Raw genomic sequence first — 27,424 nt, 5'->3', positions numbered from 1 at the left:
CACCACGCCATCTCATATGGAACTAATTGCATAGCCGCAAGATTTCCTCACTAACCCGAAGTCACTCTTCATCTCATCTGCCAACTTCTTCTCCTATGATTTTCCTACGAAAGCATCGAGAGGGTCTACTCCTTGATATGACAATAGTGTTATGCAGTGAATCAGCATATGAGTGATTGATATGGGCCCTCCCAACCAAAGGCATCCATCATGAACCAGTGTCAATAATTGATGAACACAAACCATTTTAATGGTGTTGCAGCTGAAATGCAGCACCCACAACATATTGAGCAATCTCGCGCACTCAACTCTGACTCCCCACTTCATTGGTTCGAGCCGTGTAACATCTGAGTCCTCATAGTATACCTTCTTCAGGTATTCGCTCTGTTCTAGCTGATGGAACTTCACATGATCCCCTAAGTTCGAGTCCTCCATATTTAAATATGGTATTCGGGCCATCATAGTTCCCTCAAAAGGTACGTTCTTCGATAGCAATGTTGTGGAGAACATGAATTTTTCCAATTTAGGATCCTTCGTCACTTTGGCGGTGGATTTCCTCGGTTTTATATAAGGAGGTAGTCGAGTAATCGACACAAATTAATATGCATCGATTTATTCAATCCCCATGGTAAGCTCTTCATCGTCTAAGTCTATTGGTTCTATTAGATGCTTGGTTTTATCCAACTTCCCCTTTTTTCTCACCTTCATTGGATTTTTGTGCGATGATTACTTCTTTTCTCTTGCCGCAGAGGCAAATGGTTTAGGTCTCGATAACCATTGTAGTAGGAAAAGTTGAAGGCACAAGTTGGGTCAGCTCAGATCGGGTTGCGGTCATTCTCTCGAGGAATCTTTCGCATTGCCAATCAGTTAAATTCCCAAATCCTCGCTATGAAATCTTCTCTCGAATTATTTCCCAATCTTCTGCAAACATACAAAAATTATCTTGGCACATACTAGGCATGCAATGTTGGGGATAACTATGGCCGTTAGTTAATCACCATCCTCAACTTTGATTCAAGGAGGACCCAAAATATTTCCATCTCCATAACACACTCTGAGTCCTTCGTCACCCACAACAAGGAAAATTTTGTGGTCTCGCATAGATATGGATCAAGTTGCGGGAACTCGGTTTCCTTCGACATCATCGAGGCCACTTGCACAATCAACAGAAGTAGCCACACGTAGTGGAACACTTTTCCATTGTATTGAGCCTCTTGGAAATCTTCCATAAACTCATGACATGAATATTTATCCCAATGATATTGGACTACCTTAGTGCACTCCACAGCGAGAGATACTACTGGCGCTAGCACTTCATCAATGCGACACTTCCTTGTGATTTTCCTAGCCAAAATTTGTGTAGTGAACAACACCACACCATGTCATATCGAACTAATTTCATAGCCACATGATTTCCTCACCAACTCGAAGTCACTCTTCATGTGATCCGCCAACTTCTTCTCCTACGATTTTCCTACAAAAGAATCTACACGGTCTACTCCTTGATACGACAATAGTGTTATGCAGTGAATGAGAATATGAGTGATTGATATGGGCCCTTCCAACCAGAGGAATCCATCATGAACAAGTGTCAATAATTTACACATACAAACTGTGTTAATGGTGCTATCACTGAAATGAGGCACCCACAACATATTGAGCAACCTCGTGCACTCAACTCCGACTCCCCACTTCATTGGTTCGATTCGTGTAACATCTGACTCCTCATAGTATACCTTCTTCAGGTATTTTATATGTTCTAGCTGTAGGAACTTCACGTGATCCCATAAGTCCGAGTCCTCCATCTTTAAATATGGTATTCGGGACATCATATTTCCCTCAAAAGGTACGTTCTCTGATAGCAATGGTGTGGAGAACATGAATTTCGCCGAATAGGGATCCTTCGTCACTTTACCGGTGGATTTCCTCGGTGGTATATAAGGAGGTAGTCGAGTAGTGGACACGACTTCATCTGCATCTATTTATTTAATCCCCATGGTGAGTTCTTCATCATCTAAGTCCATGGGTTGCATGATCTACTTGCTTTTATCCATCTTGCCCTTTTTCTAACCTCCATTGGATTTTTGTGTGGCGATTGCTTCTTGTGTCTTTTCGTAGAGGTACATGGTTTAGGTCTTGGTAACCTTGGTGTTGTAGTAGGCAAAGTTGAAGGCACAAGTTGGGTCGACTCAGATCTCGTTCGAGTCATTCTCTCAAGGAATCTTTCACATTTCCAATCTCTTAAATTCCTGAATCCTCGCTATGAAATCTTCTCTCGAAGTATTTCCCAATATTTTGCAGACATGCAACAATTATCTTGGCGCAAACTAAAACGAAAAATATCAAGGCAATTTCTCATGAAGAAAAGTGTTCAAATGTGGAGCAGGATGCTATATTTATAGCCCAATTTGAATTCAAATCTATCCGGTCCCTCCATATTCCTGTCATTAATGCGCTTTTGGTGGTAGATTTCCAAAGCTATGCTACTTAAATTCTCTCCCCCCGCTCCCTTTAACAGAAAAATCACCATCCAATCATCTATAGTGCTTCCAATGGTCACTTTTTATCCACACTATGCAAGACCCACCATTCTATTACAGCGGCTTCATCACAAGTCTCTTATGCTCCTTCCTTTGATTCGTCACACAACCCATTCACTTCGCCAAACTATCCTTTTGGTAGTGTAGTTTATAGTCTAGCACTCCCTTGTAACTCCCTAGAGTACTACAACTATCCCACATCCATATAGTCGTTGGTGAGGGTAGGATCACCCGTGTACAACTTTAATCGACTCCCATTGACCTTTCGTGGAAATAGGTATTCGTTGAGCTTCATAAGTTGAACTGCACCTCCATTCGTAATCTCCTACAATATATGGTCCCAACCAATGCAACTTGAACTTCCCTAGAAACTTCGTGAACTTACTACCATACAGCATCACTAAATCTCTAATTTTAATGGTGTGTTGATTAATGTGGTGATCATGCCATGGATTTTCACGATCTGCACGTGCACCAAGAAGCGATCTTCTTCCAACTCAACTATGTGTGCGAGGAGTTCTTCCATGGTATCGTGATCATACATCTATGTAACTCCAACAATACGCAAACTTGGTATGATGTACTCCATTGGAGTTACGGCTTCTTGTCGATAAACCAATCTGAACAGTGTGTGTGGAGTCAACTTTTTGAACATAGTTCTATATGCCCATAACACACTTGGCATGCGCACATCCCAATCATTCTCATTTTCAAATCTTCGTTAAAGAATTCTCCGGGATTTATTAAAGGCTTCCACTATTGTGTTTGCCTCATGATGATACATCATACTTTTGTGATGATACGTTTGGAACTCTTCAAGCAAGGCAACCATTGTTTGAGTCAAGAAGTGTGTACCCCTATTGCTCATCAAAATTATAGGGCAGCCACATTGCAACAAAATGTATTCAAAAATAAACTTCGGATTTGTGGTTGCGCTACAATCCTTCACGTGCTATGCCTCAACCCACTTGGTTAGGTATTCTATTTTCGTAATGATGTATCTTGCTCCTATCTTCTTTCCTAATGGTTGAATTGGTCCCATGAAGTCTATTTCCCACTTATAAAATACGTGTAACGACACTTGCTGGTTCAAAGGTAATTCATCCCTTTGCGAAGGCCTCCTTGTTCTTTGAGAGAGGTCGAAGGCCTCCCCCATGTGTTGTGTCTTCGGTCATCATGTCTAGTGTTGAATACTCGTATTTATGTGTCCTCTCTATCCCATGTCCTCATGTCATATGACTTAGGTCTAAATAAATAAAATAGGTTAATTTTAGTTTGAATTTTATATCAATATCAAATAAATGTATAATTTATTCAATTTTTAATACATAATTAATGTGTCATTTAGCTTAAATATAGTTTAATTAAAAAAAAATAACAAAGGCAAAGATTTCATCACAAAAATAAATCAACCAAAAAAATGATGTATTGTTGAATGTCATCACCAAAAAATTTAAGAACTATGATTAGCTAATATTGTTTGTATTAATATATATACACTTTAATATATATGTTTATGTTTTAATATATTTTATGTGTTATAACTTATATGTGTGTGTGTGTTTAATATAATAATAAGTGATATTAAATTGAAAATATGGGGAAAAAACTATAATTCATGAAAATGAAAAAAAAAAGTTAAATAAAAAGGAAATAAAATAAAAACAAAAAATTACTAACTAATAGAAATGAAAGTTACTAAATAGCCCATAATAAGAGCTCAACCAATGATGTTACAAATAAATAAATTTAATCAATAATAATAAATAACAAAATTTGAATTCCCAATGTTAAACTATGGATAAGTGGTGGATATTTTTGTTCAAACACAAACTAATACATAGTGAATGAGTAAAAAAAATCAAACATAGATTATAAATAAAATATTTCAATATATGCATAAAGTAAAATATTTCAATTTCACAAATAGTGAAAGAAATTTACGATAGCTTAAAAAATATTTTAAGGTGGACAAGGTGTATCATAAATGAAATATTTTAATAGTTATGTTGAAAAAAATACTTCAATACCAATTATGTATATATTATATAAATTAAATGAACAAAAATATATATAGTGATATATTTCTATAAAGGAAGGGTATAATTCCTTCCATACTTGATATGGAGTTGACACATATAAAGAACTAACATCTGCCTTATTTAAACCAATATCAAGGGATTCCAATGATAGAAAAATGTGTGACCCAGTGGGTCCTGTTTTGTCAGATGGCCAAATGTTCCCATGGGTAATTGAGTTGGCATCTATGAATTATGAGGATGAGATGGAGCATCAAATTTCTCGATATGCAAACATTTCTACAAATTTTACACTTTAAAAATGGCTTGCATGTGAGGATATTAGATCCCTCTTTACACCACTTGAATAACATAAATCATAAATACAACAAAGGAAATGAAAAATACACATAAATATATATATAACACAAGAATAGTTATAAACACATAATGCACAAACTAAGACTCACAAGGTCTTGGATTGATGGTGAGTGGGTTCATTGTTAAGATACTTCTTATGAAAATGTTACTAGTTCAAATTCCCTATGAATGTGAGATGAGACAAAATCTACAAATCCCTTTCTAGAAAGACTCAATTACCCACTCCTCTAATAGATGTAATACTAATTCTAATAGATAGAGAAGGGAGAGAAACATGGCTGACCATCATAGTGATTAATTGTCATCACCACCATCCTTTGTTGACTCTGTCATAGTTAACAAGAGGTATGTGTAAACATGTTTCCTAGAGCTTTGAGCTTTCCTTTGAAGTTAGCCTTCCAGAAGCCCAATTGGCTTCAAAATTGGCTTCAAAACGTAAGTTTTCCATGTTGGTCATATAGGGCACTATTGTGAATCTCTAATGGAATATCAATCAAATTTATTAAATCTTTGTTGGCTAACTTAGATATTATCTAGAAATTGCACCAAGAGATGTAAAGGAATGTGCATAGGGGGAGCATGGGGGGATGTGGGGATGTGGAAGGAAATAATCAAACTAACTATATGGACAATGAAATACAATGGAAATTTGAGTTTCTATATATCTTCTAAACGATGTAGTAGAATGCTAAATTTAAGAAGAAAGTTACACTAGCATAAATGTATCAAAATAAGGGCAATCCTTGAATACACAAGGTACATAGAAGAGGAGGTCAATTTCTTTGGGGTTTTTTAAATGGCATGAAATAAATTTTGAACATGGAAATTATGAGGTATCTATTAGCTAAAGACATTGCAGAACATGGGAGAAATGAATTTTATCAATAAGTTGTTGTAAAGATGAGCAAAAATTAGATTACATATAGAATTGTTGTATCAATAAATGTTGTGAAATTACTTGTGAAAAACTCTTTGATGGGAACAATTAAGTTGAGCATTCCTCTTAAGAAAGTTGACATTAGGATCTATGTGAAAAGGTTGTTGGATGAATATGTCATTTATATATAATAGTCCTTTGCAAAAGGAATGAAATATTGGTTGAGATGGCTCTCCTAAAATCCACAAATGGTTCATCTTTATCAAGTAAGAAATGAGGCAGGCCACTTAATTAAACGAACATTTTTTGGGTGGTAAAACTTTTTAGCTTTAGCAGGACACCTTTTCAATGGTGCAAGAATCTGATCAATGAGAGTCCTTATGCAAAAGTTATGCCACTCAAAAGTTGTCCTTCCTATTTTTCACAATGTGTCAATAAAAAAAAATTGTTAAAAAAATAAAAACAACAAAGAATGAAATAAGTTCTAAAAACCAAAAAATAAACAACTCTATGCAATATTTGTCATTTGAATTCCCCCTCAAATAGATAATATATATAGTTTACTTTCCAAACTAATATTAATACTTTGCAATTATCCAGAAAAATAACAATCATCTTACCTCTCATTTTCTCTTCGAAAACTCCAACTGGTATGTGCCCAAAAACAATAACAGGTTTATTTTTTCTCACTGATTTTTTCCTGTGCTTGTTTCTTTCTAGGGATAGAATGAACTTGGTACTTGGTTTGCAGTGATGGCTCTTGCTAGCACCGAAGACCACAAACTATCAAACTGATAGTCAAAGCCCGATTACAATGTTGATAGCACTGGACGTATTTTATTTTAAGCTGTAAAATTCAATATAATTCAATGCTTTATATTGTTTCGAGACACCCTGAACATTAACTACGAAAACGAAATTCCAGGAATGGTTCATGGTCTCACATTGCTGTGAATTTTATTGCATATTAAGTTATGTTTCGAGACACCCTGGACATTAACTACGAAAACGAAATTCCAGGAATGGTTCATGGTTTCACATTGCTGTGAATTTTATTGCATATTAAGTTATTGGCTATTCTGTATTCATAATAGGTTGTAGTCATGTATAAAAATTACGGTTTAACTTGGAACACAGGGCATAAAAGTTATGGTTTAACTTGGAACACGACTTCAAAATGAACCCTTCTGCAAGCTTGCACAATGTCAGATTACCCAGATTGGGTAATTCACAATTCAATGTCAGATTACCCAGATTGGGTAATTTACAATTCGTGTTGAGGAAGCTTGCACAATGTCAGATTACCCAGATTGGGTAATTCACAACTCGGTGTTCAGTTAATGGGAGAGTCGGTTAACAGCCGGCCTTTGTTAGTCATTGCAGTAGAGATGACTGGGACTATAGTAATCAAAATGACACCCTTAACATTAGTTTAACAGTAGATATGACTGGGACTATAGTAATCGTTATTATTATTCCATGCTGCCGATAAATGAACTGAACTTGCTATTTCATAGTTTCTTGTAATCCCTAGAATATTCCATTTCCTGATTTCTTGTAATCCCTAAAATATTCTTGGTTTCTTGTAATCCCTAGAATATTCCTGTAGAATTGCAAATTCCACCTAAAAACCAAAAAGTATTTGCAAATTGTTTGGCCAACAAATGTTTTGATCCTGGCGGCTTTTCTCAAGCCCTAACAGGTTGCCATGATTTTGTTACTGATGCTCATCTATTTTGCGGTTGTAACACTATTTTAACTTATTTTCATTTTGTTACTTGGTGCTTTTGCAGTTTCAATCAATTAGACTTGCCTGAATATCCTTCAAAAGAACAATTGGAATAACGCTTATTTACCATTTTCATGTCAAAATCGTTCTATCGTATCTAAATGAACTCTAAAATAAAATAGTCATCTTGGTTTCATACAGTAGCCATTTAAAATAAATGTTTTGTTGTGTCTATAAGATTCTTCTTTGGATGTGCTACTAGCCACACATATTAAAATCCAATTTTAATATGTCCCTCATGTGCACATATCCGATCATGTATTTTTCATTGGTTTTTGCTCATGAGTTGACCAGAAGTTACCGGACTCAATAGTATGCTGCTGATTATGAATTGAGAGTTCAAACCAACTAGAGGGTTTATTGTTGCTTGTAAGTGAAGTTAGTATTTTTGCTGATGAAAACATACATCCATTGATAACTCACACAATACAATACATTCTTTAGATATGAGCATACCCAGCAACAATCGTGGTTTATTGGCTGGTGGCTGCCTTTTACTAGAATTCTCCAGATGTGGCAGAATATAAGTACTCCCAGGGAGGTGCAGATTGAATCCATGGTAGGGTATCCAGGGAACACTAGAGTTGCAGGGACTAGAATTACTCAGAATCTTCAAGAGCTCCACCAGGTTAAAGCTGGAAGAGATAAGTTATGGTGCACTAACTGTAGGACAGAAGGACACCATGTGAATGAATGCTACCTACTCCATGGAGGAGCTTCATAGAGGCAGCCTGTGGGTCATTTTCAAGGGAGACCTTTTGGAGGAGTTGCGCAAGTAGCTTCTAAGACACCTTTGAATGGGCTACTCCATGAGCAGGGCACCTGAAGGGTTGTTCAGATAAGTTAAATTCAGAGTAGTTGCTCCTCAAGCCAAGCTGTTTGGAATCTATTTACAAGTAGTCCCACTAGTGTTGTTTGGAATCTATTTGTTCAAATACTGATGGTGGTTCTTATGAACTTTATGTTGCTCCAAAGGATAGTCATGGCAGGAGTGATACAATACACTAGGCAAAGAAGGGATTAGGAGGATCTGTTGTCTTTGTGGCTCTCAATAGATTTGTTTGAAACCACCTCACTAAAATATCATTGAAGCAATGTTTCCTTGGCCATGCCACAAATACGGTAAATATAAAAGAATTTGATCATCAACTGAACCCCAAAAAAATGCAGTAATTATCATCAAATTAAAGGGCTCCCAATAGAGGAAGTTTTTTAATTCCAAGGACATTTTAAAAGGCTCCCATTAGAGGAAGTTTTTTAATTTCAAGGACATTTTAAAAGAGAGGAAAGAAAAGATAAATAAACAAAGATTTGCTAAATCAACCTTGCTTTTCAATTTCAAGGGAAATTTAAAAGAGAGGAAACAATGTTAAAGTGTATTTTCCAAACCAGCCTTGTTATAGAACCATTCAGTCAATGAAGGCTCTCTGCATTTGGACCACAAGAATAAGTCCAACAACTAGCTTGATATTTTGCTGAACTGAACCAGAGGTAAAAAATAGGTTGATTAGTATCTATAATACAATAATTAAAATTGTGTTTAGTAAATAGCCAAAGTATCTATAATACAATAATTAAAATTGTGTTTAGTAAATAGCCAAAGTGATCTCTGCCAGATCCTCTTCCACTGTAAGCACCAGAAGTTTTGATAAAACAGATGGACCTCCTAGCTCCTAACTACAAGGATACTTAAAATTATAAATAACTGCAAGGATACTTAAAACTATAAGTACAACCAAAGGGCAGAAAATTATGTAAGATGAGTAGCACAGACATCTAAAACATCAACTTAGCTTAGACATACACACAAAATATGATGTAGATTGCATATATGAATAACTTCGAATTCTAATCAGAAGAAAGGGCCAATACACACCTCATGTCCATATGCATCTATGTGATAGACATAGAAGTTATGGAACAGTAATGAAAAGGCTTCTTGGCAAAAGAAAAACCCTTGAAAACATCACATACCAGTTGCCCCATTTTCATTAAATGAATTTATAAGTTAGTGAAAAGAGGAAAACATATATGTTCCATTGACAGGCATCAAAAGCTAAGCAAAGATCACTTACAATTCAAGACCACACCTAAATAAGTTATGAGACTTGGTTTCCCCAGATCTCAACATACAAAGACTAACACTGCCCCATAACTGGTATCATAACTGGTATCCAGAACTTCCTCCTAAAACCAAAATATACCAAGACATGTCCACAATCAAGAAGAAATGTGCAAACAAGAAATGTGGCATTGCTCTCCCCTCTGAATGGGGGTCACTTGTGCTTTGCACCTCACTGAAGAAAATGTATTCAATAATACTGGAAGATGATAAGAGTTGTGCAACTTCATTTTCATTTGTGGTAAACTAAATTTTTTTAGAAATCTCAATCCTACTTCACCTTCATGACTGCAAAAAGCTTTTCTGCTTCAAAATGTTCTCTACTTCTACAATTACTACCAAATTGTAAAAGCAGAGAAAATTTTGAGGAATTGGAGCTTTTAAAGACATAAAGAAATGTAGTAGGATTGAGATTTATGAGCATTCTCAGTTTATGGCAGATGCAATTGAAGTTGCACACACACTTATCTTCTTTAAGCATTATTGGAGAACCTTTCTTCAGTGGAGCAAAGGGAAGGTGATCCACCATTCAAAGAAGGGAGAGCAGTGCTTTAGGTTAGTGGTTAAATAGTGTGTCCCAGTAATTAAATGGTGGATTATTTGATACTAAGGTTTAATGGAGTCTGTCTCATAAAAAAAATTCACCCAAAAAAAGATAAATATGTTTCATTAAAAAAAATAGTTCCATATACATTTTTCTAATGTCCCACATTATTTAGATTAAAGGGACTAGTCCACACTATTCCACAATGATTTTTTTTTTGAAAATTACATCTAACTACATAATCACACAGAGACAAAATGCATATAACTACATAATCAAATGTACACAAAATGTATTTAAGGTGGTTTAATTTCCCTCTTTAAATAGGCTACATTCAGCTTTAATACTATGGACCAATACCAAGGTTTCTCAATACTACCCGTCAATGCATGGGTCATTTTTATTTTTATTATTATTTTATTTCTTCTAGCGTTCACTTTTTCCCTTTTATCATGTGGGCAACAGTCTGAAATGTAAGATCTAGAATATTTTTTAGGTTTAGGTAATTAGCAGCCAGGATAAGGTAGAACAAAGTGCTTGATAGACTTTAAAGAATTCTTCATCCCAAGTCTTGATTTCTTCCTCTGAAATGGTGAATTTCTCATGTGCTGGCTTATGAGCAAAATGATTTTACTCTTCCAGAGGAGTACTTTCTAAGGTCATGGAATACTGCGAGTACCATGTAGAGGCTCAGAAGCCCACACATGAGAAATAGGCCATTTCCGAGGACGAAATCAAGACTTGGGATCAAGAATTTGTTAAAGTCCATCATGCCACTTTGTTCGACCTTATCCTGGGTGCTAATTACCTAAACATAAAAAATCTGCTAGATCTTACATTTCAGACTGTTGCCCACATGATAAAAGGGAAAAAAGGAAAACCCCAGAGTGATCCACCACTTCAGCCACTTGCTCTGCCAAAGAAGTTTTGATAAAATAGATGGAGCTCCCAGCTCCTAACTACAAGGATACTTAAAACTATAAGTAAAACCAAAGGGCAGAAAATTATGTAAGATGAGCAACCGAACATCTAAAACATCAACTTAGCTTAGACATACACACAAAATATGATGTAGAGTGCATATATTTAAGAAAGGGCCAATACAGACCTCATGTATCCACATCTATGTGATACACACAGAAGTTATGGAACAAAATGCATCTAACTACATAATCAAACTTGTACAAAATCTATTTAAGATAGTGTTTAAATAGGCTACATTGAGCATTAATACTATGGGTCAATACCAAGGTTTCTCAATACCACTAGTCAATCCACCGGTCATTTTTAATTTTATTATTATTTTATTTTTATAAGGTTATATTTATTTTATTTTATTTTGACTGAGTTAAAATGTTTGCATCCCATTACAATATAATAAATCAATACTATGGTCCATTTTTATTTTTATTTTATTTTTATAGGGTTATTTTTATTTTTTATATTTTATTTTGACCAAATTAAAATATTTAGTTTACATTACATTAATCTTTTTATTTAATTTTATGTTTTTATTTTCTAATTTTTATGTAATTTGACATTGTCAAAATATTAAACATTACATTAAGACATGGCTACCATACTAGATTGGAGAGCGGGGCTATATATATATATATATATATATATATATATATATATATATATATATATATCTTTTTCCATGATTTGTTTTTCCAATATATACTTAAAATATTTTATTTGTTGTATAAATTGTTTATATTAAAATATTTTTTAAATTACTATTATATTTTAAGATATAGTAGTAATAATTTTTTTCCATATTGAAAAATAGAAATCATAAATTTATTGGATTTCTCTTTTTATGTATTTAATTTTTTTATTAATATATTTTTTAAAGTGTTATATATCAATTCCAAATCAAGTATTCAATAAATTACAAATTTCTTTCATATCTTAAATTACAAAATGGAATAAGAAATATCTCTTTTCATGTGTATACTAATTTATTTTATTTTTATTGTTTAATTCATTATTTTCTTTTTCAAATGATAAATATCAAATCCAAATAATCAAATCAATTAGTGAAAATATCTATATTTTTTAATCTCAAATATTTTATTTTTCTTTATGTAAAATTGATATAACATTTTATATATATATATATATATATATATATATATATATATATATATATATATTTATAGGGGTGGCTCATAATGGTACAAGGGATCTAAAATTTTATCGGTCTTTTGCTTCTTAGTAGTTTTCCATTTCTATATGGTTATGTATGATTTTTTCTACTTACCTGCCAACAAATCTTGTAAGATTAAGACATATAGAATTTTGGAAATCCATGGACAAAGATGTAAAAGTTATGCATAAATAGAAAAAATTGACACACACACACACTTTAATCACTACTTGATAAGTGAATAAAGAATGAATTATACATCTTAATATTTTTTTGTTATTAATAATTTTTAATTCTTTAATATATGTATTATTTTATTATTTTCATAATGTTAAGAGACATATTTTCCATACTTTACTACTTTTTTAATTTTATCAACATCATCATTACTATTGTTATTATTAATTTTTGATGTGAACTCTCATCTTTAATTCTTCACTACAAGAGAAACCATAGTATATGATGTATAATTAAAATAAAAAATATATTTCATGAACAAAAAAGATATAAATGATAGGAACCCTGAGTGGGTCAATAGATTATCCGCATATAATTCTCACACGATATATGAAGGATAAGAAGAGCTTAGTTGTTGGTGCACTTTTCAAGAGGCCTCACATATGTTTGTTGGTGGAGATTTATACTAATTGGAGGGAGTTAATTGTTGTAGAATATGCAAAAAATTCATGGGCAATAGAGTTTATGGAAGGAACAATTCATGATGGAAGGTATACAATGGTAAATGTGTTAATCATGTATAAGGGAAGAATTTATTTAGTTCCTTCTTCACAACTTAATGCAAAGATATTAAGGACAATTAGTGATGCACTTATACCTAGTCACCTTAGTTTCTTTAAAACCTACACTTACATCTAGGACAAATTGTAATGGCAAGGACTTAAGAATGAAGTGCATAATTATATTATAGACTTTCCTATTTGCTAGTTGTTGTCACTTACTACAAAATTGTTAGAATGGTGCTAAATGATGCCAAAAGAGTGCAAAAGAGAAAATAATTTTGAAGTCATTGTCGAAGTGGTAGAAGCACTCAAAGCCTATATGAGACCCTCTCCATTGGAAAGTGCTATGAACAAGCTTTCCAACCATATGTGGAAATCCAAAAATGAACTCCTTGATCAAAAGATATGGTCTCAGAAAGTTTCAAGGGTTTGAAGCCTTAGGAAATAAGGAATATCATAGATCACAATATGAGAGGTCCAAAATATCAAAGATCACAAGATCGAAGGTCTAGAATATCGGAGGTCGTAAGATCGAAGGTCAAGAATATCAAATAACACATATTTACTTGTGTTATTTGATATGACATATTTACTTGTGTTATTTGATATCCTCGAGTAGGTGTGTAAACACATATTTACTTGTGTTATTTGATAGCATACACTACATGTGTGTAAACATAGATCTACTTATGCTAATTGGTGAAAAATTTATTCATGAGGCATAGAGCTTGAGACCTTAATTTGGGCTCCACTTTTTCTACATTTTCACCTCCTCATTCTTCCATATTTCCATTGGATATTGTTGCTTAGGATTGTGTGTTATGTCCAGCCCTGTACATCGATTTCCCTCCTTTCCTTCCTCATGTTCATCATACTATGATAAAAATTTTAAACTATGTATTATTGTGTGTCTCACACCAAAACCAACACATTTCTCTTTGAGATAAGCCATATTTACTTATGAGTATTTAGATATGTGTGTCTTGTTGAGTCAACCTTGGTGAAGGACTATTGAACCAAACTCTGATTTATCTCTTTTAAAATTATGTGACATATGGAGTGCAGTGTGTCGAGGAGGCTTCTATATCTTCTAAAGCAATTGTGTTAGAGAAGATAGAAAAAACTACAACATCTTTCTCACATTTTTTCAAGTGAATGAACAAGAATACTTTTCCCTCGGTACAACAATTTTTACATTCCCTCTCTCGCGTGAGCAAGGGAAGTGTGGATTGGAGATTTCTCACCTTGGCGGCTCCATTGTTTCAATCTTATTGTAAACATCCTAACAAATCAATTTTTTGAATCTTGTTGTAAACACCGTGACGACTTCACTCTCTATATATTTATTTGGTCATTATATATTTCAAGCAGCATCATACTTGCTTTGATGCTAAACAATTGAAAATTTCCCCTACCTTTGAACTTGAGATCACTCACCTAAAGGGGTTTTCAAAATGACCCTTCCTTCTTTCTTGGCCAACAAATTTTCCCCACTAGATTTTTCTTTTGTTGCCAGTTATCCCCATCATGTTCCTCCATATCACGAATGGTCTACAAGTTTTCCTAGATTCAATGGAAGCACAAATAAACGACGAAACCACAAACTCAAGGACTTTCATGAATGCATCGAACAACAAGTTATTGTTCTTGAAGATGTGAAAAGGAAATTGTTAATGTATTCTTTAGATGAATATGCTAGAGCTTGGTACAAAACAATACCTCATGGAAACATATCTTCCTTAAACAAGTTTCACATAGCATTTAATGAATGCTATAGAATATTATATCCACTTGGTGTTGTGTTTGAAGATTGTTGTGCACATTTTAATGTTAAAATATTTTTGAGGTTAATGATCCTATTGAAGATGTTTGTGGGGCTCAACTCCAAGAATACATATACTAGCATCAAGAAGCATCACCTAGCGATCAAGAAAGGGAAGAAGGATACATCATCGAGCTAAAAACAAACCCTTGAAGATCTTATTCTGCCGAATTTTATGATTCTCGTTCTCATGATTTGTATGAATGTGATGGGATGTTGAGTAATGTAGGACTAAAATAGCCCAAGTCATGGGAAGGTGCACCAAAATAGGAGACCCACCAAGAGGTTAACAAAGAGGCTCCACTTTACGATTCACATCCTTCAAATGGAGAACAAGTTAAAGAAGCTAGTATTAAAATCGATAAAGATTCTCCAATCTATGATTTAGTTGATTCAAAGGAGGATGAGATTGTTGCAGAATTTCAAAGAGATTTACTTACCACCAAGTGGGGAGAATACTTCAAGAAACAAATTGTTCAAGAAAAGCCTAAGGTTGAAGAACCAAGTAGGGTTTGTGGCTGTCTTTTGCAGAAATATTCATTCCTAGAAATTGTTCGAGAAAGAGAGATGCTAGTAAATGTTTCTCATCAGTTATTTGATCGCTCCCAACTCTAGAAAGTGGGGAATTCAAGCGGTTAAGAGGAACGTGACATGAGAATTGGTCGAGTAACTGAAGAAGAACATCATGGAAAATATGCATCCTCATTAGAGGCCATCACAAGAATTGGCATGGAGATATTTTTCTCTAGCCATCATTATGTTTTCCCATATTTTGTTATTTTGTAATTTGTTGCATTTTCAAGAAAGGAATCAAATCCTTTGTAATGATTTGTGTATAAGAAACTTCCCACGCACAGAGAGCTAGTTGATTAGGTGGCTGGAGCTCGAATGAGATATTTTGTAACTATTTTTCAAGCTCTCCCTCTCCTTATAAAAGGAGGGGAGAAACACTTAACACAAGTTCCCAAATTCTGTAGTCTCGAGGCCCAAATTCTGCTTTTGCAAGTTTTGAGCTCTATTTACATAGAGAGTTGTCCCACTTTGGTTCAATTTTCTTGTTCATGAAGTGCTATGGCATATACAATTGTTAAATGTGATGGACTAGTGATTTTGACTCCATCTTCAAATATTAATGAGCTTGTTTTGTTGATTCCAATCGGAGCAATGCACAATATGTTTTCCCTTTTGTATATCATTTCATGTATGTCTTTCCTCCTCTCAAATTGTGTAATGAAGCTACCAGTTTCACTCTCTCATGGTTGTGTGTATGTTGCTAAGTAGTGTGAAGTACATGTGTAAACACATATTTGCTTGTGTTATTTGACAGCTTTCATTACTTGTGTAAACACAGATTTACTTGTGTTATTTGGTAGCCTATAGTACCTTTATGTAAACATAAATTTACTTATGCTTATTGGTGACAAATTTATTCATGAGGCATAGAGCTTGAGACATTAATTCGTGTCCCACTTTTTCTACATTTTCACCTCCTCACTCTTCCATATTTCTGCTAGAGATTGTTGCTTAGGATTTTTTGTTATGTACAACCCTCTCCATCAATTCCCCTCCTTTCCTTCCTGTTGTCTAGCTATACTACAATAATAATGTTCAATTATGTATTTTTATGTGTCAGCCACCAAAACCAATGCATTTCTCTTTGAGATAAGCTATATTTACCCATTAGAATTTAGATATGTGTGTGTGCTTGAGTCAACCTTGGTGAAGGACTATTGAACCAAGCTTTGATTTATCTCTTTTCAAATTATATGACATATGGAGTGTGGTATAAGTCCCTTAGATAATCTTCAAAAGAACTCCTCTCGGATGCCCTAGGCACTGGCCCTTTTCTTTCAAACCAGGGGTTGTCTATAGGAGGCTTCTATATCTTCTCAAGAAATTGTGTGACACAAGATAGAGAAATATACAACACCAGCAAAGAAAGAATGAGCATATTTATTCAATTGGTCTACTTCAAGCCCTACTTATTTCTCTTCAAAAGTGGAAATATATCGCCATGGATTTCATCATAGGGATACCTAAGGTAATGTGTAAATATTTCATTGATGTGGGGGTTGATAGGTTGACTAAACTTGCACACTTCTTTTCCATTTCAGTGACATACAACAACATAGGTGTAACACTCTCTCCCACCTCCTTAGGCTAAACATGATTGAATGGTAGGTGTTACTTTGACTTAACCCAACCTCCATGGTCTCATTATGAAGATGGGGTTACAAAATTCCTTCTCCTCCAAATTCTGCGAAACTTGCCTTAGATAAAATCATTGCATTTACCTTATCAAGAGATTTCTGGTGATATAATTATTTTCTCATTCTGATCTCTGAAATGAAAGTTATGCCTAATTAAAGTTTGAGCCCCTTAACCCCTTTCCATATTAGTTAGGATTTTCCTTGCGATATCTACGTGGCACTAATACCTCATACAAGATCTAACATGGTGTTATGCATAGTACTAGAGCACCATCACACAATAAACTTTAGGTTTTTTTACTATAATATCAAAGATACAACACAATTTTCTCCTTGTTAGGTAACTGAGATAATCTATGTCATGTGGCCTTCATTTATTTCATGACTTTTGCCTACTTTGAGCGCTAGGGAGAAAGGAACTAAAAAATACTTATGTAGTCTGAACTTTGTGGTGAGATGGCTCCTAGCCATGTTTTCTACCATGTAAACACCACATAGCACCCTGTTGTAGTAGCTACAACAACCCTCCAAAATTTTATCTATGCTTTGCTTCGATGCCTCCCTTGTAAACCACAACAACTCATCTTGCACTGATCTAGGTACTTGTGCTTCGATTGAGCCTTATAATTTTCATATTGCCTTGTTTTTTCTCACTTATTTCATTTTCCAACCCACAAGTCAATCTCTTGACTTGGCCCTGATCTCATTTCGGGCTTGCCTTAGAAAACTACACAATTCTTGAGGGAAATTGGGCCTACTCTTGGGAATTGTGTAGTTGTGACTACCAATGAGCCTTGAGCTCAAGAAATGAAAATTACTAGATGACATCCAACCTTGACCTAGGAAAATGCGCAAAGAGGAGAAGAAGCACAGAGCCACTCAACCTAGAAATTATGTAGAACCCACTGTGCTCAGAAATTGAGCAGTGCATGAGCGAGAGAGTTTTTGAGTCCTTCCTAGAACTATGGAATATTTTGGGGAAATTCATGGTAGTTTTTCTCAAAAAAGAAAAAATCAAAAATCAAAAGACATCCCTAAAAATATGGATCTATTTTTAGCGACCTGAAGGAGGCACTTGAGTTATTTTAGAAACTTCCACCAAGTGTCGCTTTTTCCTTGATTTCAGGCATGTGCATCATAAAACCTAACTTGATTGAATATATTTAATCGACATTGATAGATCTAATTTTCACACTTGATATTGGAGCTCTAGCATTCATGAGGAGATCAAGGAACCTTCTATGCGATTGTTGTCGCTTTTCCGGGTGAGTTTTTCTTTTCTCATCTTTTGCCACTTTTTCTGTCGTTTTTTGTTTTTTTTTTGTTTTATGTTGTGAGAGTGTTGTTTCACTTGTTTCTTTGAACAACTACTGGAATTTTAACTTGTTTTAGCTTGTAGAAGTGTTGCTTCAATTTTTAGATTACCTTTCCTGAGTGTCGTATGTTTTTTCCCATTTTTGCACTAATGGTCATCGTTGCGGTGACTCTCTTCACATGCTTCGTTTTCCTTCAATTTAATTGATTACTGCACTTGTTTCACATGTATGCATCAAAAATTAGTTAGATATGTACTCAACATCACATCATCCTTAGATATGCTTGTTTTTCACACTCCCCATGGGCAAATCTAGGTCCTCTTTCCGAGATCTCAATGTGCACAACTAGCACTGCGCAATATGAGAGCTCAAGGCCTTTGCCTTGGCTTCTCGAATTGCGTAGATCATGTCGTAGGCTGACTCCAACTCCACACTATGCAATTCGAGGAACCTGCCTCCAAGCTTGGCGATTGAGACTGTGCAATGTGCAGTCTCTCCCAACCTTTGCCTAGACTGAACTACGCATTGCACAATTCCATCCATCAAGCTTCCCAACTGACTATTGGGACTATGTAGTGCATAGTTCTGATAGTCAGCCAATGAACTATGTCATCCAGAATTGTGAAATCCTTCCCATCATCAACCTGACTTATTGCTTAATATTGTCTTGAAGTTGCTTTGGTTTTTAAACTGACATTTTCTTTCCATGAGTGTCCTCTATGTTCCACAGGTACAACAATTTTTGAGCATCTCTCTATCAGTTACAGTTAACATGGCATCCAAGAGAGATGCATCAAATGAAACCACGAAGAATAGTATTGGGGAGGCAATTGACAAGATATCGGTGTATTTTTCAGTTTATGCGCATACCGAGTTGTTCATTGAGAATTCTACAACACTTAACATGGAATCAAATCAAAGATACTTTTGTAGGGATCTTCAAGGAAGACTTAGAGGACCAACAAGTTTATCTCAATATCGAGTGGTTATACTTATACAAGGTTTCATGCAGGTAGCCCACATTCCCATGTGCAGACATCATCAACTGGATTGTCTCAAATAGAGATAAACAGACTATGAGACTAAGTAATGCCAACATGAGAGAGCTTGCCACCTTTAACGTAGAGAACATTTAGCATATGTATCATTTACATGAGTCAATGAAGCACATGGACTCACTTTTCTATGCACCCATAACTATGTGAACACAAGAAATATTATCAAGCACTGGGTGAAAGAGTTGTCGAAGTTTAGTTAGACACCCACTCATGTTTACAAGATGAATTCCCTCACGAAGGCTTATTAGTTCTTGATCATATTTTCTCGTAGAATATTATATGGTCAAGAGAAAACATAAACCTTTCCTAAAGGGTGGGTAGTCTTACTAGACCAATTGGTGAATGATGGGAGGCCTTTCAACTGGTAAAATTGATGGAGTGCTTGACGTGACAGTGCATAGGAACCCCTACGGGGGAGGTGAAGATGTCCTCATACTCCTCCATGACATTGTCCATCTGTAGTTGTCGTGCCGAGGATCACTATCTGGAGGTCGTGGCCACCGTCTTCTTCTTTCCTTGAGGGTGTATCATCAGGAAAAAAAATTTCCCGGTTTTGGAAATGAGCTTACAACATTTTTTTGCAGTAACCAAAGAGATGGCAGTAAGTGGTGCTACCTCCGATATCCTATACAGCTTATTTCCGAAAGTAACAATAACAACACGGGGCCTTGATTCATACAGAACATGTCGCTTCCACAAGTATGGTTGTCCTAATAATACATCACAAACATCAAGGGGAGAAACGTCACATAATACCTGATCCAAAATGGATCTTGTATAAACCTCTAAGTCAAAAGTCTTCAAATATGATTAACAATGGAAAAAGGTTATAATAGAGAAAATAGCATGAATCGCATGAAAAACCAAGTTTGGACAAAGAATTTAGAGCCTAGTCAAACTTCGGCAAAATTCAGAGGCTACATCAGTAGGACAGGTGGCAACTCGAGAAAGGGTCACAGGTTTTTGGTGATGTCAGCACAGTGGATGAGGTGGCAGTCGGAGATTGGTTCAAGTCATTGATAATGTGGAACAAGGTTAAAGTGGAAATCATGTGATTAACGAGGTTAAAATGCTTTTTACAGCTAAACCTTAAAAACAACGGACCCGATGGATTTATGAACAAAATGGTGAAGGATTTGAGTTCCGTGGTAAATGGTATTTCGGGCAGGCTTCAGGCGGTAAGTGGTATTGGAAGGGTTTCACCCAATTCCATACATTTTCCGACACATAGCACGACGCAGGAGAGAGAAAACCACTTTTTCGGGTGGGTAATCCCCATGCAAGTGGGCCACTCGAAATGGTCGTCAGTCGTTGGATTAGCAATCACGTAAGACGATGAAGAGTGCATGAGCTGGTTGGATGATCGGGTTGGATGCGAACCATCAGATTGAAGGAAGATCAACAGTGTGGAATGTCAAAGGGTTGTTGGAAGATGAGGCATGACAATCGTCTGATTCATCTGTTTCACGATTAGTGCCAGAGAAAGGTCGGACGGTCGGGACCACCTGCACCTGTCGGTCCTTTCGTTTATGAACGATTTCTATTATAAAAAATTAGTTTCCACGCTTTAAGCATATTGTAACTAGAACGTGTTATAAAACACAAATAAAAAAGAAACTTGAAAAAGAAGAGGGAGTTGACACACAGAGTAAGGAGATAATGGAGGAGAGTTAGAGAGGTTCTGGTACCATCCAGGGGTCTGGAGGTCGTGTATACTCTTTTCGACTCAAGGGTTTCGAGCGAAACTCTGTGGTGAGAACCATTTGTTGTGTTGACACTCAATGTTGAGCTCACACCTGTAACAACCTGTATTTGAAGACATAATATAGAGGTCAGCACTACAATCTTGGACCAGGAGATGTAGCTAGGAAGTCTGGTGAACTCCTTTATCATTTTGGCTGTGTTGATGTGATTTGGTTATGTTTTCTAATTGTTAATTGTCTATATTATTCGCAATATTTTCTATCCATTTCACTAAGTAATATAGGCATTCCTGCACATGAGTTTGTAATACATTTGTCTTGATTTAAGATCATTTTTCAGATCAAGTGGTATTAGAGGTTAAGGCTTTTGTTAAGGTTAGACAAGCTTCTGAAGGAACTTGAATGCTAACTAGATTAAGGCTTAGACTAGGAGATGGCAAACTTGTTGAGGCAAAATCCAGAGATTGGAAGAGTCTTTTCTCAAAGGAGAATGGCACATGAAGCCACATTGGGATCAAAATATCAGTTTATGGATAGTTTTATGATAATACGAGCCATGGTGGAAGAGATGTATCTGGAGTTCAAGAAGGGTTGAGGTGAAGGCACTTCAACATCTACATGAGAAAAAGGAGTAGGGGAACCCTTTCTATTTTCTCCTCAAGAAGAAAAAGGAAAAGGAGAAATGCCTCCTCCACCATCTCCTCCATCATCATCATCGTCATCATCATCAAACTCTTCGCTTAAAACTAGCTCTTCTAAGAAGAAGAAGAAGAAAACTTCCGTAATCAAATTAGATGTAAAGTTTGATTTGCCAATTTATGATGGAGAACTTAATGCAGAGAAGCTAGATAATTGGATAAGGCAAATTGATGTATATTGTAGGGTACAAAAAATTGATTCAGAAAGGAAGAAGATCCAGTTCGCTGGCCTTCCACTTGGAGGAACTGCACTTGTATCATGGGAAGGCAAGACACAAGCTGATCTTTAAAATATGGTAAAATCATTTCTGCCTGGAAGGAATTTGTTTCTGCTATCAAAAATAAATTCTATCCTTTGGCTTACATGCAATAGGCAATGATGAGTTGCCAAACTCTTCGTCAATTGAAGGGTCAAAGTGTACAGAGTTATACTCAGGAATTTAGAAAAAGAGCTTTAACTCTAGGTATATAATTGGACTCATGTGAGACTTTATTGAAATATATAGGTGGTCTTCATAGTTATTTAAAGCATACTATACTTATGTTTAATCCCACTAGCTTAGATGATGTATCAGTTCAAGAAACACATCTAGAGGCTAGAGGTAAGAATGCAAACATAGAGGTTGGGAAATAATCTAAATATTTTGTAAACAAGAATAAAGAAAAGAAGAAATTGAAATGGAAGGAGAGGAAAGAGAACACTATAAAGAAGGATAAAGCTTCATGCACTCATTGTAAGAAATAAGGACACGATGAGGCACATTGCTGGTCTTTGCATCCAGAACTGAAACCTAAGAAGTTTGGGGGTAAGGAGAGAAAGAATTTTGCTGCTATTGAGAAGGATTTGGGGTGAGACTCAGGTGATGAAACAACAATTACCGCCACATGTATTAAAGGTAAAGATTCTAAAGCATCCACAAGTAGTTCTTCACAATCTGTTGATAATGAAAGTAATGAGAGGAAAATAAATGAGCTATTTCATATTAGAGTATAAGTATGGGGGTTTACGCAGTGCATTATATTAGATATCATTTTCGGATTCAACTGCGTTAAGTAAGTCATTCACGTATGACCATTTCCATGAGAGGTAGTCGTAACTGACTAATTTCTCATGATTTTTGAATAGTTCACTTAGCACTCATTTCATCGGGTGATGCTCAATCCCATTTCTTCACCCCTGTGAGCATCACCCAATGCAATGAGTGCTAGAGTGCTAAGTGAACTATTCAAAAATCATGAGAAATTAGTGAGTTACGACTACCTATCATGGAAATGGTCATACGTGAATGACTTACTTAACGTAGTTGAATTCCAAAATGATATCTAATATAAAGCACTGCGTAAACCCCCATACTTAAATTCAAAAAGAGTCAAGGGATCTCTACTTGAATGGTACATGAGGCACAATACTTGCTAAGGTTTTGCAAATGGGGTAGCAAGCTAAGTGGGCTTGATTGTGGGGAAAACTCCACAGTTAAGCGCGCTTGAGCCAGAGGAGTTCTAGGATGGGTGACCTCCTGGGAAGTCCTGGTTACCGGGTGCAAGCCCCGGAAATGATGATTGATGCTATGTGATTCATTTCACTAGTTTCAATCCCACTTCTTCACCCCTGTGAGCATCACCCGATGCAATGAGTGCTAAGTGAACTATTCAAAAATCATGAGAAATTAGTCAGTTACGACTACCTCTCATGGAAATGGTCATACGTGAATGACTTACTTAACGCAGTTGAATCCCAAAATGATATCTAATATAATGCACTGCGTAAACCCCCATACTTAAATTCAAAAAGAGTCAAGGGATCTCTACTTGAATGGTTCATGAGGCACAATACTTGCTAAGGTTTTGCAAATGGGGTAGCAAGCTAAGTGGGCTTGATTATGGGGAAAACTCCACAGTTAAGCGCGCTTGAGCCAGAGGAGTTCTGGGATGGGTGACCTCCTGGGAAGTCCTGGTTACCGGGTGCAAGCCCCGGAAAAGATGATTGATGCTATGTGATTCATTTCACTAGTTTCAATCCCATTCCTCCTGGGAAGTCCTGGTTACCGGGTGCAAGCCCCGGAAAAGATGATTGATGCTATGTGATTCATTTCACTAGTTTCAATCCCATTTCTTCACCCCTGTTAGCATCACCCGATGCAATGAGTGCTAAAATCATGAGAAATTAGTCAGTTACGACTACCTCTCATGGAAATGGTCATACGTGAATGACTTACTTAACGGAGTTGAATCCCAAAATGATATCTAATATAATGCATTGCGTAAACCCCCATACTTAAATTCAAAAAGAGTCAAGGGATCTCTACTTGAATGGTTCATGAGGCACAATACTTGCTAAGGTTTTGCAAATGGGGTAGCAAGCTAAGTGGGCTTGATTGTGGGGAAAACTCCACAGTTAAGCGCGCTTGAGCCAGAGGAGTTCTGGGATGGGTGACCTTCTCGGAAGTCCTAGTTACCGGGTGCAAGCCCCGAAAATGATGATTGATGCTATGTGATTCATTTCACTAGTTTCAATCCCATTTCTTCACCCCTGTGAGCATCACCCGATGCAATGAGTGCTAAAATCATGAGAAATTAGTCAGTTACGACTACCTCTCATGGAAATGGTCATACGTGAATGACTTACTTAACGCAGTTGAATCCCAAAATGATATCTAATATAATGCATTGCATAAACCCCCATACTTAAATTCAAAAAGAGTCAAGGGATCTCTACTTGAATGGTTCATGAGGCACAATACTTGCTAAGGTTTTGCAAATGGGGTAGCAAGCTAAGTGGGCTTGATTGTGGGTAAAACTCCACAGTTAAGCGCGCTTGAGCCAGAGGAGTTCTGGGATGGGTGACCTCCTGGGAAGTCCTGGTTACCGGGTGCAAGCCCCGAAAATGATGATTGATGCTATGTGATTCATTTCACTAGTTTCAATCCCATTTCTTCACCCCTGTGAGCATCACCCGATGCAATGAGTGCTAAGTGAACTATTCAAAAATCATGAGAAATTAGTACGTGAATGACTTACTGAACGCAGTTGAATCCCAAAATGATATCATATTAGAGAAATTTTGAAGCACAATAAAATTGATACTTTATTTGATAGTGGATCACAAGTAAATTTGATTTCTGAAACAATTGTAAAGAAGTTGGGATTAGAAACAAAACCTCATGAGAAGACATATCCATTAGGTTGGGTGTGTGATAAAACAAAGATACAAGTCACACGACAACATAAACTTAGGTTTTCTATTGGATCAACAATTGTACATGAGGTTGAGTTAGATATAGTTCCATTGGATATATGTGGTATTGTTTTAGGAAGTCCATACTTGTATGATAGTAAAGCTATTTTCTATAGAGGTGAGAATAAGTATCAACTCACTAAAGATATAGAATATATTGTAATGGCTCATAAACTTGAAGGTAACTACTCTCTCATAAACTTAGGGCAGATGAAAAGAATTGTGAATTCAAGTAAGCAATTTTTACTAATGGTTGTAAAGGCAAAGGATCCCGATGAATCCAATGAATTTGAAGGCTGTAATCCTAAACAGAAAGTTGATTTAGTTAAAGTTGTTTCAGAGTATCATATTCTATTTCAAGAACCTAAAGGTCTACCACCCAAGCGGGAGATAGCACATGATATTTATTTACAGCAAGATGCTCCACTACCTAACATTGGAATGTACAGGTTATCAGCGTTAGAGAACGCATAGACAAAGAAGCAGGTACAGGAGTTTCTTAATAAGGGATTTATATGACCAAGCACATTGCCATGTGGATCACCAATTACGCTATTGAGAAAGAAAGATGGTTCGTGGAGAATGTGCATTGATTTTAGAGCACTAAATAAAATAACAATCAAGAATCACTATTCTCTTCCTCGTATAGATGATTTGTTAGATCAATTAAAAGAAGCAATTTACTTTTCTAAGTTAGATTTACGAAGTGGCTACCATCAGATTAGAGTTGCAGAATGGGGTGCATGGAAGACTTCTTTCAAGAGAAAGAAAGGACTTTATGAATGGTTGGTTATGCCTTTTAGCTTAACTAACGCTCATGCTACATTTATGCGAGTTATGAATGATGTATGTAGAGCATGTGAAGCAGACTTTAGATGTTTTAAAAAGAGAAAATATCTATGTAAACCTGTCAAAATGTGAATTTCGCAAAACATCTTTAAACTATTTGGGTTATATTATAGGGGGTGGTGAATTGAAGATAGATCCCTCTAAGGTTGAAGTCATTTTGAATTGGCCTAAACCCGAATCCACTATATAAGCTATGAGTTTCCTAGGGGCAGCACAATATTGGAGAAAGTTTATTTCTAACTTTTCATTGATTGCAGCTCCTTTACATGCTTTAACAAGTTTGAAACATGTGTTTTAGTGGGGAGGCAAACAACATAAATACTTGACACCTTCAAAGAGAAAATCAGTATAGCACCAGTACTAGCACTGCCAAATCTTCAACATCCATTTGAGATTGAGACAAATTCCAGTGACTATGCCATGGGAGCAATGTTGATGCAACACAGAAAGCATATATGCTATCATTCTGAGACATTTACTTCTGCAGTAGTTAACTAACCTACATATGATAAAGAATTGTATGCATTAGTACAAAGTGTGAAAAAGTGGAAACATTACATAATGGGTAAAGAAACAATCATACATACAGATCATCAACCACTTCAATATTTGCACTCACAAACTAAATTGCAGCAATCAAGACATTATAGGTTGATGGATTTTCTACAACAATTTCATCTTGTCATAAGATATAAGAAGGGAATACACAATAAGGTTGCATATATGTTATCAAGACCAATCATAAATGAATCTAATATACTTAAGCATAACTCAGTAATTAATGAAAGTTACATTTAACAATATGCTAGAGATGTAGATTTTAAAGATGTATATACAACTTTAAGTCATGGAAAGCAGGTAGAAGAATTGGATTATTATGTAACGGACAAACTCTTATATCATTTGGGAAAGTTATGAATTCCACAAACTGAAAGAGTTAACATAATTCGAGAAGCACATACTTCTCTCATATAAGGTCATTTTTGTGTAAGTAAAATAGTTGCACAATTGTAAAGGTTCTGTTATTGGCCAAGAATGCATGAGATAGTTTCTAGATATATCAAAGGGTGTACTATATGTGCTACAAGCAAGCCAAGTAATAGAAAATTAGGCTTGTACACTCCACTCCCCATTCCTTCTCATCATTGGGAAAGTATTTCCATGGATTTTGTTGGGGGATTGCCAAAGTCTAGGAAAGGTCATGATTATTTGTATGTAGTTGTGGATAGGTTCAGTAAAATGTGTATTTTGATACCATGTAACAAGTAGGTTACAACTGAACAAACAACAAAGTTGTTCTTTCAGAATGTATGGGTTCATTTTGGGTTACCCACTTCTATTGTATCTGATCAAGATTCTTGATTTGTTGG

General features: G+C 35.7%; 1 long non-coding RNA gene across 2 annotated transcripts in view; it reads right to left on the bottom strand.

The window, feature by feature from the left end:
- Positions 1-6,522: 6,522 nt before the first annotated feature.
- Positions 6,523-27,424, bottom strand: part of LOC149212207 (uncharacterized) — a 335,338-nt gene continuing 314,436 nt past the window's right edge. For both annotated transcript variants that reach the window (XR_016250220.1, XR_016250219.1), the window contains one exon: positions 6,523-6,663. This is a non-coding gene — a long non-coding RNA (uncharacterized LOC149212207). The remainder of the gene's footprint in view (positions 6,664-27,424) is intronic.

Source organism: Pinus tabuliformis, chromosome 1_1 (assembly GCF_031772625.1).
Source record: "Pinus tabuliformis cultivar Carrire ecotype Pingquan chromosome 1_1, CPIR1, whole genome shotgun sequence".
Taxonomy (NCBI): Eukaryota; Viridiplantae; Streptophyta; class Pinopsida; order Pinales; family Pinaceae; genus Pinus; species Pinus tabuliformis.
Note: the sequence above shows the minus strand (reverse complement) of the source record. Positions and strands in the feature narration are given on the sequence as shown.